The sequence below is a fragment of the Pan paniscus genome, chromosome 5 (assembly GCF_029289425.2).
Source record: "Pan paniscus chromosome 5, NHGRI_mPanPan1-v2.0_pri, whole genome shotgun sequence".
NCBI lineage: Eukaryota > Metazoa > Chordata > Mammalia > Primates > Hominidae > Pan > Pan paniscus.
Window position 1 is genome coordinate 189057423 of NC_073254.2, and position 12276 is coordinate 189069698.

The window sequence follows — 12276 nt, forward strand, 5'->3', positions numbered from 1 at the left end:
TTATTCTTTTTGACATCTTGATGTGTTAGTAACTTTACATTATATATTAGGGTCATTTGCAATAGCTTAATGGAGAATCAAGTGTTTCTCACATTTTTGGAACCTTATTAAGATATACCACAAAATGCACCATTTGAGGTGGTCAGTTCAGGGATATTTTAGTTCATTCACAGACTTACACTTTCAGCACCCCAGTAAGAAGCCTCACACCCATTAGGGTCCACCATGGCTGCTCTCCCCACCGACTTCAGGCCTGGCAGCCAATGATCTGCTCCGTGTCTCTCTGGATTCGTCTTCTCTGAGCATTCCACACACATAGCCCTGCAGTGTGAGACTTTTTTATGTTTTAATTTTTTGAGACAGAATCTCACTCTTGTCACCCAGGCTGGAATGCAATGGATGCAATGGTGCAATCTCGGTTCACCGCAACCTCCGCCTCACGGGTTCAAGTGATTCTTCTGCCTCAGCCTCCCGAGTAGCTGGGACTACAGGAGCCCACCACCATGCCTGGCTGATTTTTTTCTATTTTTAGTAGAGACGGGTTTTCACCGTGTTAGCCAGGGTGGTCTCGATCTCCTGACCTCGTGATCCGCCAGCCTCGGCCTCCCAAAGTGCTGGGATCACAGGCGTGAGCCACCGCGCCCGGCTGAGACTTCTGTGACTCAGCATCATCTTTCCAGTGTCATCCCCACAGCCGCATACAGCAGAACATGCTATTTTATCGGTGGATAACATTCTGTGGTAGGGATATACCATGTTTTTTACCTATTTACCAGCTGATGCACGTTGGGCCCTTTTGCCAGTCAGGCCTGTCATGAGTAATGGTGCTAGGAACCTTCATGCACAAGGTTTTTTGAGAACATATGCACCCAGTTCTCTCGGATACACACGCAGGCGTGAACGTGCTCATCAACTTTGTGTTCGGCCGTTTGAGGAACTGCTCAACTGTTTTCCCACAAGGCTGTAACATTTTACATTTCCCCAAATGAAGTGCAAGTTTCCAAATTCTCCGCCTCCTCGCCAGCTCCTACTATTGTCTGACTTTTTAATTTTGTCCATCCTGGCGAATGTGAAAGGGTATTTCATTGCAGTTTCGGTTTGTATTTCCCCAGGACAGTGACATAGCACATCTTCCAATGTGCTTATTGAGCATTTGCATATTTTCTTTGGAGAAACGTTCATTCAAATCATTTGCCCATTTTTGAGATTAGGATTTTTTTAAATTGAATTTAAATTGAGTTATCTTTATGTGTTCTAGATACAAGTATCTTACTGGTGTGATTTGCAAATATTTTGTCCCATTCCGTGGATAGATACTGTCTTTTTACTTTTTCGATGGTGTCCCTTGAAGCACAAAGTTTCTAAATTTTAGTAAAATCCAAATTATCTATTTATTGTCACTGTGCTTCAGTGCTGTACCTAAGAAACCATTATCTAACTCCAGATTATGAAGTTTTACCCATGTGTTTTCTCCTGTGAGTTTTTCCAGCTTCAGTGCTTACATTTAGGTCTATTATCCATTCTTGGCTACTTTTTGATGCATGATGAGGTAGGGATATCCCTTCATTCTTTCACATTAGTAGTCGAATTTTCCCAGCACTATTTGTTAGAAAAGACAATTCTTTGCTCATTGAATTTTCTTGGCCCCCTTGTTGAAAATCATCATAAATACGAGGATTTATTTCTGGACTGTCAAGTATATTCTATTCATGTTTTTCTGCGGGTGTCTGAGTGTCTGTTATTTTTCCTTCATTCTTTTCTTCTTTCTGCTCCTAAAATGAGATACTATGTGTTGACTTAAATGCAAGTTCTCCAGTTTTTTCTTCTACTGACTCAGATCTGTTGTTAAGACCCTCTAGGGATGTTTTATTTCACCTATCACAGTTTTCAACTCACTCCAGAACTTCTATTTGATTCTTTTAAAACAGTTTCTATTTATTAATGTTCTCTTTTTGGAAATATATCATTGTAATCTTTTAAAAATTCTTTAGACAGAGTTTCTTTTGGTGCTCGTACATATTTATAATAACTGCTGTAAAGCCTGTGCCTATTTAGTCTAAAATCTGGGTGCATTTAGGAACATTTTCTGTTGGCTGCTTTTTATCCTCTGTGTGTGGCATACTCCTGTTTATTCACATATCTTGTAAATTTTATTGAAAACTGAACATTTCAGATAATAATATATTGAGGCGATTCTAGTATCAGATTTCTCTACACACACCCAAATGTTTCTTGCTGTTGCAGAGTTTTGCTGTGTTGTTAGATTTGTTTTCATTTCCTTTGTGGCTAGTTGTCTGTTTAGTGACTTGGCCTGACTACTTTTGCAGAGCTCTAACCCCTGCCACGGGTGTCTAACCTTTGGGCTTCCCTGAGCCACACATAAAATACACGAATACTAGCCATAGCTGATGAGCTTTAAAAAAATGGTTTGTGCATGATTTTCATGATATCCACCACCGCAAATAAGCAAACAAGTCCTTATATTCAAAGGGTTGGACATCCGTGCCTACAGCATGTGGACACTGAGCTCCCAACCTTTTGTTAAAGCTTTTTATTTCATTTTTAAGCTTGGCTTTCTAAGATTTATATCTAGGCCAGTGTAATTTAGTGATCAATCAACGATGGGTCAGTTTTCTGGCATGACTTCCATGTACATTTGGGCCATCTCTGCGAGAAGGCTTTGCCTTCCATTGTCAGGCAGTTTATGAGACAGCCTTTGCTTTTACCTTCTGCTTGCACAGGGCCTCGAGGTCAGCCAGGGGTGAGGGGCTCCTGCCTTCTTCCTCCCCAGAGCTGTCCTAGGAGTGCCCGCAGTCTGGCAGACATGCTCGGCCTTGCAGGCACCCAGCTCTCCTATGTTCATACAGGTATCCAGGATTTCCCTTTAAATTTCTGGTCAGTTTAAATTTCTGCTCTCAGTTTGCCCCAACTGAAGTCTATTTCTATTGCTTTGGTAATGCTTTTAGGTTCTCCATTCTGTCCTCTCAACCCCAGACACCCCCAACTGAGCTAAGAGTCAAGTGTAACAGCCCCACACTGAATATAGAGATTTCCCAGGGAGCTGCAAGTTCCTGTGAAATATTGACTATGTTCTGGGCATGTTGTTTTTAATGGAATATTGAAATTGGTAACATTTCTTTACCAGCTTTTGACTACCACGAATGGGCTAAGGAGGGAGGAAAAATGAATGTAGCCCCAAATTAAAGTTCTGGGGTCCTGATCCAGACCCCAGGAGAGGGTTCTTGGATCTCACGCAAGAAGGAATTCAGGTTGAGTCCACAGTGCAGAGTAAAAAAGGATGAGTTCATGTCCTTTGCAGAGACATGGATGAAGCTGGACACCATCATTCTCTGCAAACTAACACAGGAACAGAAAACCAAACGCCGCATGTTCTCACTCATAAATGGGAGTTGAACAATGAGAACACATGGACACAACGGGGGAACATCACACACTGGGGCCTGTCAGAGGGTGGGGAGCTAGGGGAGGGAGAGCATTAGAAGAAATACCTAATGTAGATGACGGGTTGATGGGTCAGCAAACCGCCATGGCACGTGTATACCTATGTAACAAACCTGCACGTTCTGCACATGTATCCTGGAACTTAAAGTATAATAATAATAATAATAATAATAAAGCAAGTTTATGAAGAAAGTAAAGGAATAAAAGAATGGCTACTCCATAGACAGAGCAGCCCCAAGAGCTGCTGGTTGCCCATTTTTATGGTTATTTCTTGATGATATGCTAAACAAGGGGTGGATTATTCCTATCTCCTCTTTTTAAACCATTAGGGTAACTTCCTGACATTGTCATGGTACTTGTAAACTTGTAAACTGTCATGGCGCTGGTGGGAGTGTAGCAGTGAGGACAGCCAGAGGTCACTCTTGTTGCCATTTTGGATTTGGTGGGTTTTGGCCGGCTCCTTTACTGCAACCTGTTTTATCAGCAAGGTCTTTGTGGCCTGTATTTTGTGCTGACCTCTTATTTCATCCTGTGACTTAGAAAGCCTTCACCATCTGGGAATGCAGCCCAGTAGGTCTCAGCCTCGTTTTACCCAGCTCCTATTTAAGATGGAGTTGCTTTGGTTCACACGCCTCTGACAGTGCCACCCGTCTATTTCACCAGCCTCCTGGTTTCCTTTGGATAGAGAATCTTCAGCGCATTCTTTGCTTTGGTGAATTACCAGAATTCTGAACTGGCTCATTTTAGTTGTTTTGCAAGTATTTTCACTGTTTTCGTTGGAAAGCAAGCTCACTGAGGTCTCGCGTTCCAGAAGCCAGTCTCTTTCAATGGTATTTGGTGATTGCTAATCTAGAGATAACAATTAGAAAACAAACCCAACCTGGTGTATTTAAAAAAATACTCAGTGCATTCTAGGAAACTTCTGGGAATGTTATATTATTTAAAATTTATATTATGCTGTAAACTGCAAAGAACATTATTTCCTTATAGTTTTGAGTGCATTGTCATTAATATATATGGAACAAAATAATCTGAAGATATTCTAATATACATATATATTTTTACTCGTACACTATAATACTGAAAATAATAAATGAGGTACAATCATTTTACATACCTCATTATTGTTATTACTTCTTTTTAAAATAACCTCTTTGAGTTATTATTCACAAATTGAAATGGGAGCATCATAAAAATCCTCAGAATTCTCTGGAATTGCTCAGCTAGGGTGCTGCAAGCATCCACACTCTGGACTCGCAGGACTTAATGGAAATCAGAGTAATTAAAACAAAGACATAAAACGACATTATCGATTAAGTGTAGCAGGGAAAAATCGAACACTGCATATTGTAGCTTGAATGGTGAAGTCTTGCTGCAGCAGATGCTTTACTGACCTAACGGTATCCGCTCCGTTTTCCCAAGTGACATGCTTGTAGCTTCCTATGAAATAAAAAGCACTTGGGAAAAGTTATATGGTCTGGCTATGTGAATTATTAAGTTTGGAGCAACCAAGAACTCATAGACTTCTTCTGGGACATTCATTCAAATTAAATTTATATAGGTTTGAATAGTTGCAGAAAATTTCAATGTATCCATTATTGATATTTTTTGTGAAAAACCTTGAAACAAATAGAGTTTATATGTTAATACTTTACACATTCTTTTTAGATTTATTAAATATTGAATCAAAATATTCAACCTTCTTATGCCTTTTGTGTAATCTCGGAATACTTGCCTGGACTCTGCAGGGAGAGCCCAGAACTGGCTTCATGCTCTCTGACTTTGTGCTGCGTTTTCGGCTGCAGATATGTCACAGATTTTGGTGAAAGTAATTCCTTTGGCACTTAATCATGCATTGGTAGATTTATATTGAAATATTTTATTGCTGTTTAACTTCCCATATGTTTTCTTTTCTTTTTAATATCACTCTCAACCATATTGTGAGTACTTTAAAGACAACAAACAATATTATCCTCTAAAAAATAGTTCTATACTGGCCAGGACTTTGCCTTCTAATTAGTATAATGGCATTTATAAATGTTATTAAGTAAAACTTATGCAACTATCTAAGCAGTATCACCCTTAATAAAGTAAAGTGAATCTGAGGTCCCAGAAGACTGGAAGAAAAAGAGAAAAAAGTTCTCTAAAGCACAAAATGACTGCTTTACCTGAGTGTCACTACTAAGGCCATCTCTGTTCTGTGGGTGGCGGTGTGGGATCTGCTGCTTCAGACCTGAGTGTCACTACTAAGACCATCTCTGTTCTGTGGGTGGCGGTGTGGGATCTGCTGCTTCAGACCTGAGTGTCATTACTAAGGCCATCTCTGTTCTGTGGGTGGAGGTGTGGGATCTGCTGCTTCAGACCTGAGTGTCATTACTAAGGCCATCTCTGTTCTCTTGGTGGCGGTGTGGGATCTTCTGCTTCAGACCTGAGTGTCATTACTAAGGCCATCTCTGTTCTCTTGGTGGCGGTGTGGGATCTTCTGCTTCAGACCTGAGTGTCATTACTAAGGCCATCTCTGTTCTCTTGGTGGCGGTGTGGGATCTTCTGCTTCAGACCTGAGTGTCATTACTAAGGCCATCTCTGTTCTCTTGGTGGCGGTGTGGGATCTTCTGCTTCAGACCTGAGTGTCATTACTAAGGCCATCTCTGTTCTCTTGGTGGCGGTGTGGGATCTTCTGCTTCAGACCTGAGTGTCATTACTAAGGCCATCTCTGTTCTGTGGGTGGCGGTGTGGGATCTGTTGCAGACCTGAGTGTCATTACTAAGGCCATCTCTGTTCTGTGGGTGGCGGTGTGGGATCTGCTGCAGACCTGAGTGTCATTACTAAGGCCATCTCTGTTCTGTGGGTGGCGGTGTGGGATCTGCTGCAGACCTGAGTGTCATTACTAAGGCCATCTCTGTTCTGTGGGTGGTGGTGTGGGATCTGCTGCTGCAAACCTGAGTGTCATTACTAAGACCATCTCTGTTCTGTGGGTGGAGGTGTGCGATCTGCTGCTTCAGACCTGAGTGTCATTACTAAGGCCATCTCTGTTCTGTGGGTGGCGGTGTGGGATCTGCTGCTTCAGAGACTTTCGCATTACTCTCCATATAGTACTTTTATATAATTGATTCTTCATATTGAAGTTATTTATGTGGATTTAAATGTTAAAATTGAATTATGAATTTTATTTCTTAGGTTGTGATGTTTTAATGCTTCATTTTTTAATCTGTAAAACGTTTAGGATTTAACACCTAAAGTGAGTTTCATCCTTGTGTTGTTTTGTTTTAAGTTTCATTATTTCCCTTTAAGGAAAAATGTAGTTTACATTTCGCTTTGGTGGTTACAAAGCACAAAGCATGCCTCTAAACCATAAGTAAATTAACAGTAAGAAATCCAAGAAAACCCAGCAAGGATGGTAAAGGCATTGCAGAAGTGTAGGGAAAATCAGTGTAACGACACCATGATGGCCATTTCTAGATGAAACATATTTTAGGTCTTTCTTTTTAATTTATTCTCTGCTGAAAAACATAATTTTTAAACTTTGTTCTCCATTTTGCATGTATACAATATTAGATGAATGTACAAATATGTTGTTTAAGTATCTTAGAAACTTAAGAATATGGAAAATAAAACCACTTTTGGGGTTGGAGTTTCCTCAAGCCATTCTTATTTATTGAGTCAGTTGCCTCTGGAAAATTTTAGCTCATGTGACTAAACATCGTTCACTGCCCTGTTCTTTATGCATCTCAGTAAGTTCCACCTGCAGAATGGTGAAATTTTGAAGTGGAAAGGACCTTGATCATAAATTAGTTCAATCTCTATAGATGGTTAAAAGGCACAATTAGGTAAGTAAGAGCTGCCATTTATTAAGGACCCAGTAGGCATTTGGTGTTTTGCATGCATTATTTCTCATGTTTATACAAACCCAAAAAGATATTCTCCCCTCTTTTTTAAAAGAAGACATTAAGATGTAGAAAAGTTATTTGCCCTAGCAAAAACTGGTGGCACAGATTCAAGTCCAGGTTAGCCTGTCTCCAGTTCATCCTCCTGTTCTCCAGTCCTTGTTGCTTTCTCTTGAAATTAGATTCTAGATTCTTGGATTCCTCCTCCAAAGCTTTTCCCATCCTAGCACTATCTCCAATATCACAAAAGGATTTGGAAATATATTGCTTCTATATCCCTAATATACAACAGGGATCTATTGCATTTCTGAAATAATGTTAGTTCTATTAATTTTTTATTAAATTTAATAGAAATTTCTTTTAAAATTTTTATTAAATCTTTTTTATTAAATTTTTTTCAGCTCCTTGCTCTTTACTTTAAAACTGTTTTTCCTTTGTCTTCCAACACATCAACAAAAGGACTTATCCAGGATGGGTGAAAAAAATCACACAGCAAAAGAATAAGAAGACAGAACAACCAACAAAGAAGAGAAAAATTTAAACGAATGATTTATGAGAGAAGATATATAAATGGAAAATAAGCACATGAAATCAACAGCATTATTTACCAGGAAAATGCAAATATGAAAGCACAATGAGATATCACCTCAAACCAACCACAATGGATAATAGTAAAAAACCCTGACAATTCTAAGTGTTGGTGTAGTTATAATAAGCAACTAAAATTTTCATTCATTCCTAGTAAGAATGTAAATTAGTGCAAACACTTTGGAAATTATGTTGGCAGTTTATTACAAAGTGAAAAATACACCTAAAATATGACCCAGCCATGGCATTCCTACATCTTTAATCAACAGAAATGAAAGCAAGATCCATCCAAAGATGTGTATAGAAATACCCACATCAGCTTTGTTGATATGAGGTAAATTGGAAGCAGCCCAATGCCCATCAACAGTTGAATGGATAAATAAATTGTGTTGGAGTAAAAGAATGGAATACTAGTCAAAAGGATGAACAATATATTGATACATAGAACAACCTCAATACTTTTGGAAATCATCATAATGACCAAAAGAAGCAAGATGGAAATGAAAAGTAATACTCAAAGAAGGTCAACTCTAATCTGTTGTGACATAAATAATATCAGTGGTTTCCTGGGCCAAGAGAATAGAATGAGGATTGACTGTGAAGAGGCAGATGGGAAATTCTTATTTTTGAGGCAATCGAAATTTTTTCTATCTTAATTGTGTTGGAGGTTACATATACGCATCATTTGTCAAGACACGTCAAACTCTGCATTTAAAATGAAAGCATTGTACTGTATGCACATTCTCCCTCAGTAATGTTGATTTAAAAACAATATGGGAAGATGAGATAATAATGCCTATGTTGCATTACTGTTGTGAGAATTCAAGGAGGTGGCCCTATGTGAAAATACCTACCATCTTGCAACTATTTAGTAACTAGCCACAATGATTACTCTTGCTCTGTTCTTTCTTTTTCTTGTTAGATGTTGTGTCCATTTCAACCTAGCTAATGATATAATCTTGAATAAGACTTTAGTTACTCCAGTGAGATATGACTTACTGTGATCCAGTTCCATCTACATGTGGAAGCTTGGACTTTTCCTTCCAACCCACCACCCACTTGGTTTCAAGATCTCCAGCATCTTCGGAGGGCAAAGCACACTAATGGCATGAGATGTATAAAAAGATTGAATAACCAGATGGAACTGTGTAAAGTCATTTTATAATATACAAATTGGAGGAAACAATTCTTGAAATAAATTGAGCCATTGTTACCGACATGGTTGAAATGTTAATTAAATTAATTTGTTAGAGTCAACGGTTCATCCATGAAATTGGCATCTTCCTGTGCCTGGATGCATGTGTTCTCTAACTTGGTATTCCCTTAACATTTTATTTGCAAATAATTTTGAAGTTTATTAAGCTGTTTGACAAACACTGCATCTTGAAATAATCATTTCATTGCCAAATTTTGGATGACTGCTTCTTTCTCATTCTATACATTTGCTTCTCTCAGTTTAGCAACTGACATTGTTCCTCTTCAATAGTCTTTTTTATGATGTTGACCATGGAATTAGCAGTAATGAAATTGCATAAGCACTGGCAAATTATACTTAAATCATAACATTTTAATATGTGGAAAGATGGATTCTGCTTTGCATTTTGTTTTCTATTTTCACAAGTTAAACGTTGAATTTAAAAAATGAGAATAGAATTTTGACAGCAGGTCTCATTCAAAAATTTCTGATCTTTCTACTTCATGCTTATGTTCTTATCTGGCAGCTAGAACAAATCTATTGAACTTACACAAAGAGATGAAGACTACGTAGTCTTTCTTTTTTCTCTGTCGGTAAACTGTCAGTGGGCAAAAAGTACTTATGTTATTTTATGGAAGTAATAATTACTGATTTGGTCACTGAAAAATCGACTCAATCCATCACAAATAGCTAATAGGAACAGGTATGCTATTTAAGTCATTTGCACTTGTGTGTGTTTGTAAGAACTTACGTATAAAATGTTCCTAGTAGATTTTAAAAATGATATTATTTTAATATGAAATTGGCTAATGAAGTTCTAGAGAATTAATGTTTACATTTTGACAACCAAATTCCTTATGTACTTTACATGTGTTTACTTAAAAGTCTTACAAAATAGAATTTGCCCTTCTTATGCTTTTTAAATTGAAGGCATGAAAATAATTTGGTCCTTTTCATGGAGATTTGGGATGAATCTGAACGCTTATTCTTGCACTGTGCTGCACCCACATTCTGCTCTCATTTGCTCTTCACGTTTTCAGATCCCAGTTCCTGTCTCTGCACTTGAATTAACTGTAGAGAGTGAGGCAGTCTCCAAAACCTTCCCACCACCCTGTTATTCTGTTGTTTTTCTGTTTCTGTGATTTGAGAAGTCCTGGAACTAAGCTTTATGCTGAGTCTATGTTACACAACTGTGTGTGGAATGAACTCTCATCAAGACCTCCCGTGAAGGGAGGTGGAGTGCCCCTGGTGGTGGCACACGGACTCAGTGGTGTGCCCACTCAAGGGTGCCCAGGTATTTCCCATCGTTCAGGGCTGGGTCTCTGCTGGAAGAGTTGAAGTGATGGGAAACCTGGCTTCCAGAAAAAGAGGGAATTGTAATGTCACGCCATCCACATTCTCCTTGTTTCTTCTAATCGCTTGCAGTCCCAGCTCCATGACAAGGTTTGTGACACCAGCGTTTGCTTTAATGTTGAATAACATGAAATACTTACAATAGCAAACCTTATGTTATTCTGGCTTACATTACAGTTTCATGTGGCTTCATATTTATTATTATTTATTTAATTTATTTGATCATAAATTATCAATTGATTTTAATATTCTAAATTTCTCTTCCTCCACCCTTCGTTAAATAATTAGTGAACAAGTAAAGGATATGGAAATGTAATGGGTGGTTTACTACCTTATAGATATTTCTTTACTCTGAGTTCCTCATTTATTTTACCAGTTTGATCTTAACACACTGAGGTTTTTTAAAGGAATATAACTTTAATCCTAAATGCTTTCTGTAATATTAGGTAGCAGAAATAAAGACCTATGTTTATGTGTGTGTGTGTATATGTGTGTGTATCTGTGTGTGTATCTCACACTTGTTTGGCCTTTCCTATATTTGTTTTAGGGAATTTTCTTTCTTCTGACTTTTATTGCCTTTGCTGACTTCTTCCTTTTCAGGTTAATATAATGTACAAAATGCAGAGTAACCAAGTTCAAGTGTATATAACAATTTATTGCATCATTTAAAAAGTGTAATAATCTACAATTGATAAGAAATGAATGGTTTGAGATGATAATAGATTTAGAGTTCTAGCTCACGCCAACACTAAAATAACCATATGAGATAAAATAACATTTTCTTTTTCCAGCAAAGCGATAAAACCTGATTAATCCTACCACTAAAAAAAACCACTAAAATTACTGGAATACACACACACACACACACACACACACACACACACATACGTACATATCTATACTGAGATATGTGTATGCACATATATGTATAGAGACGTAAGTGTGTGTATGTATGTGTGTGTGTATATAGATATAAGATATAGGTGTAGAGAGAGATTGTAGGGACCAAGAGGGGATACGGGTAGAAGGATTAGAAAGCTGTTATGATGTGGGTGGGAAGTGATGGACACAAATCAAAATGGAGGCTTTACTGTGAGCACTTAAATGGTTTTCAAAGAATCTACAGAGAAAGGGTGATAAAAGTTCTGTGATGAAAAAAGAAATTAAGCAAATAATATGATAAATATTTGAATATATCTAGTCAAACAACATAAATAATGTTTCAGGGGGCCAGAAAAGATAGAACGAATAGACCCAAGATTAGCTTGTAATTTGGGAGATGGGATAACATAAGTTTGTTGAGAAATTTTAGTTCCAGAACCTTGCTACATAGAATATATGACTTTAAGTACTGATGTATTAAATTTTGCAGTGGTTGATTTTGAGTGCCAGTCTGACTGGATTAGGGGTGCCCTGATAGCTGGTAAAGCGTTCACTTTCCTCAGCGCATCAGCAGACTCTGAGCCCATCCTCCTCCCCCTGCAAGGGAAACCCAGGTGAACTGGCCCTGGATTGGAAAGACTGGGCTGCCCCAGGTGTGTCCGTGAGGGTGTTTCTGGAGACTGGTGTGTGAGTTGGGGGACTGAGTGGGGAACATCCTCCCCATTGTGGGTGGGCACCATCAAATTGAGTGGGAGTCCAGATGGAAGACAAAGGCAGAGCGAGGCCGCATTTTTGCTCTCTCACTTCTGGGACACCCTTCTTTGCCCTTGCAAACCAGAATTCCAAGCTCTCTGGCTTTTGGAATCTGAGACTCACACAAGCAGTGGTCAGGCTCTTGAGTCTTCAGACGTG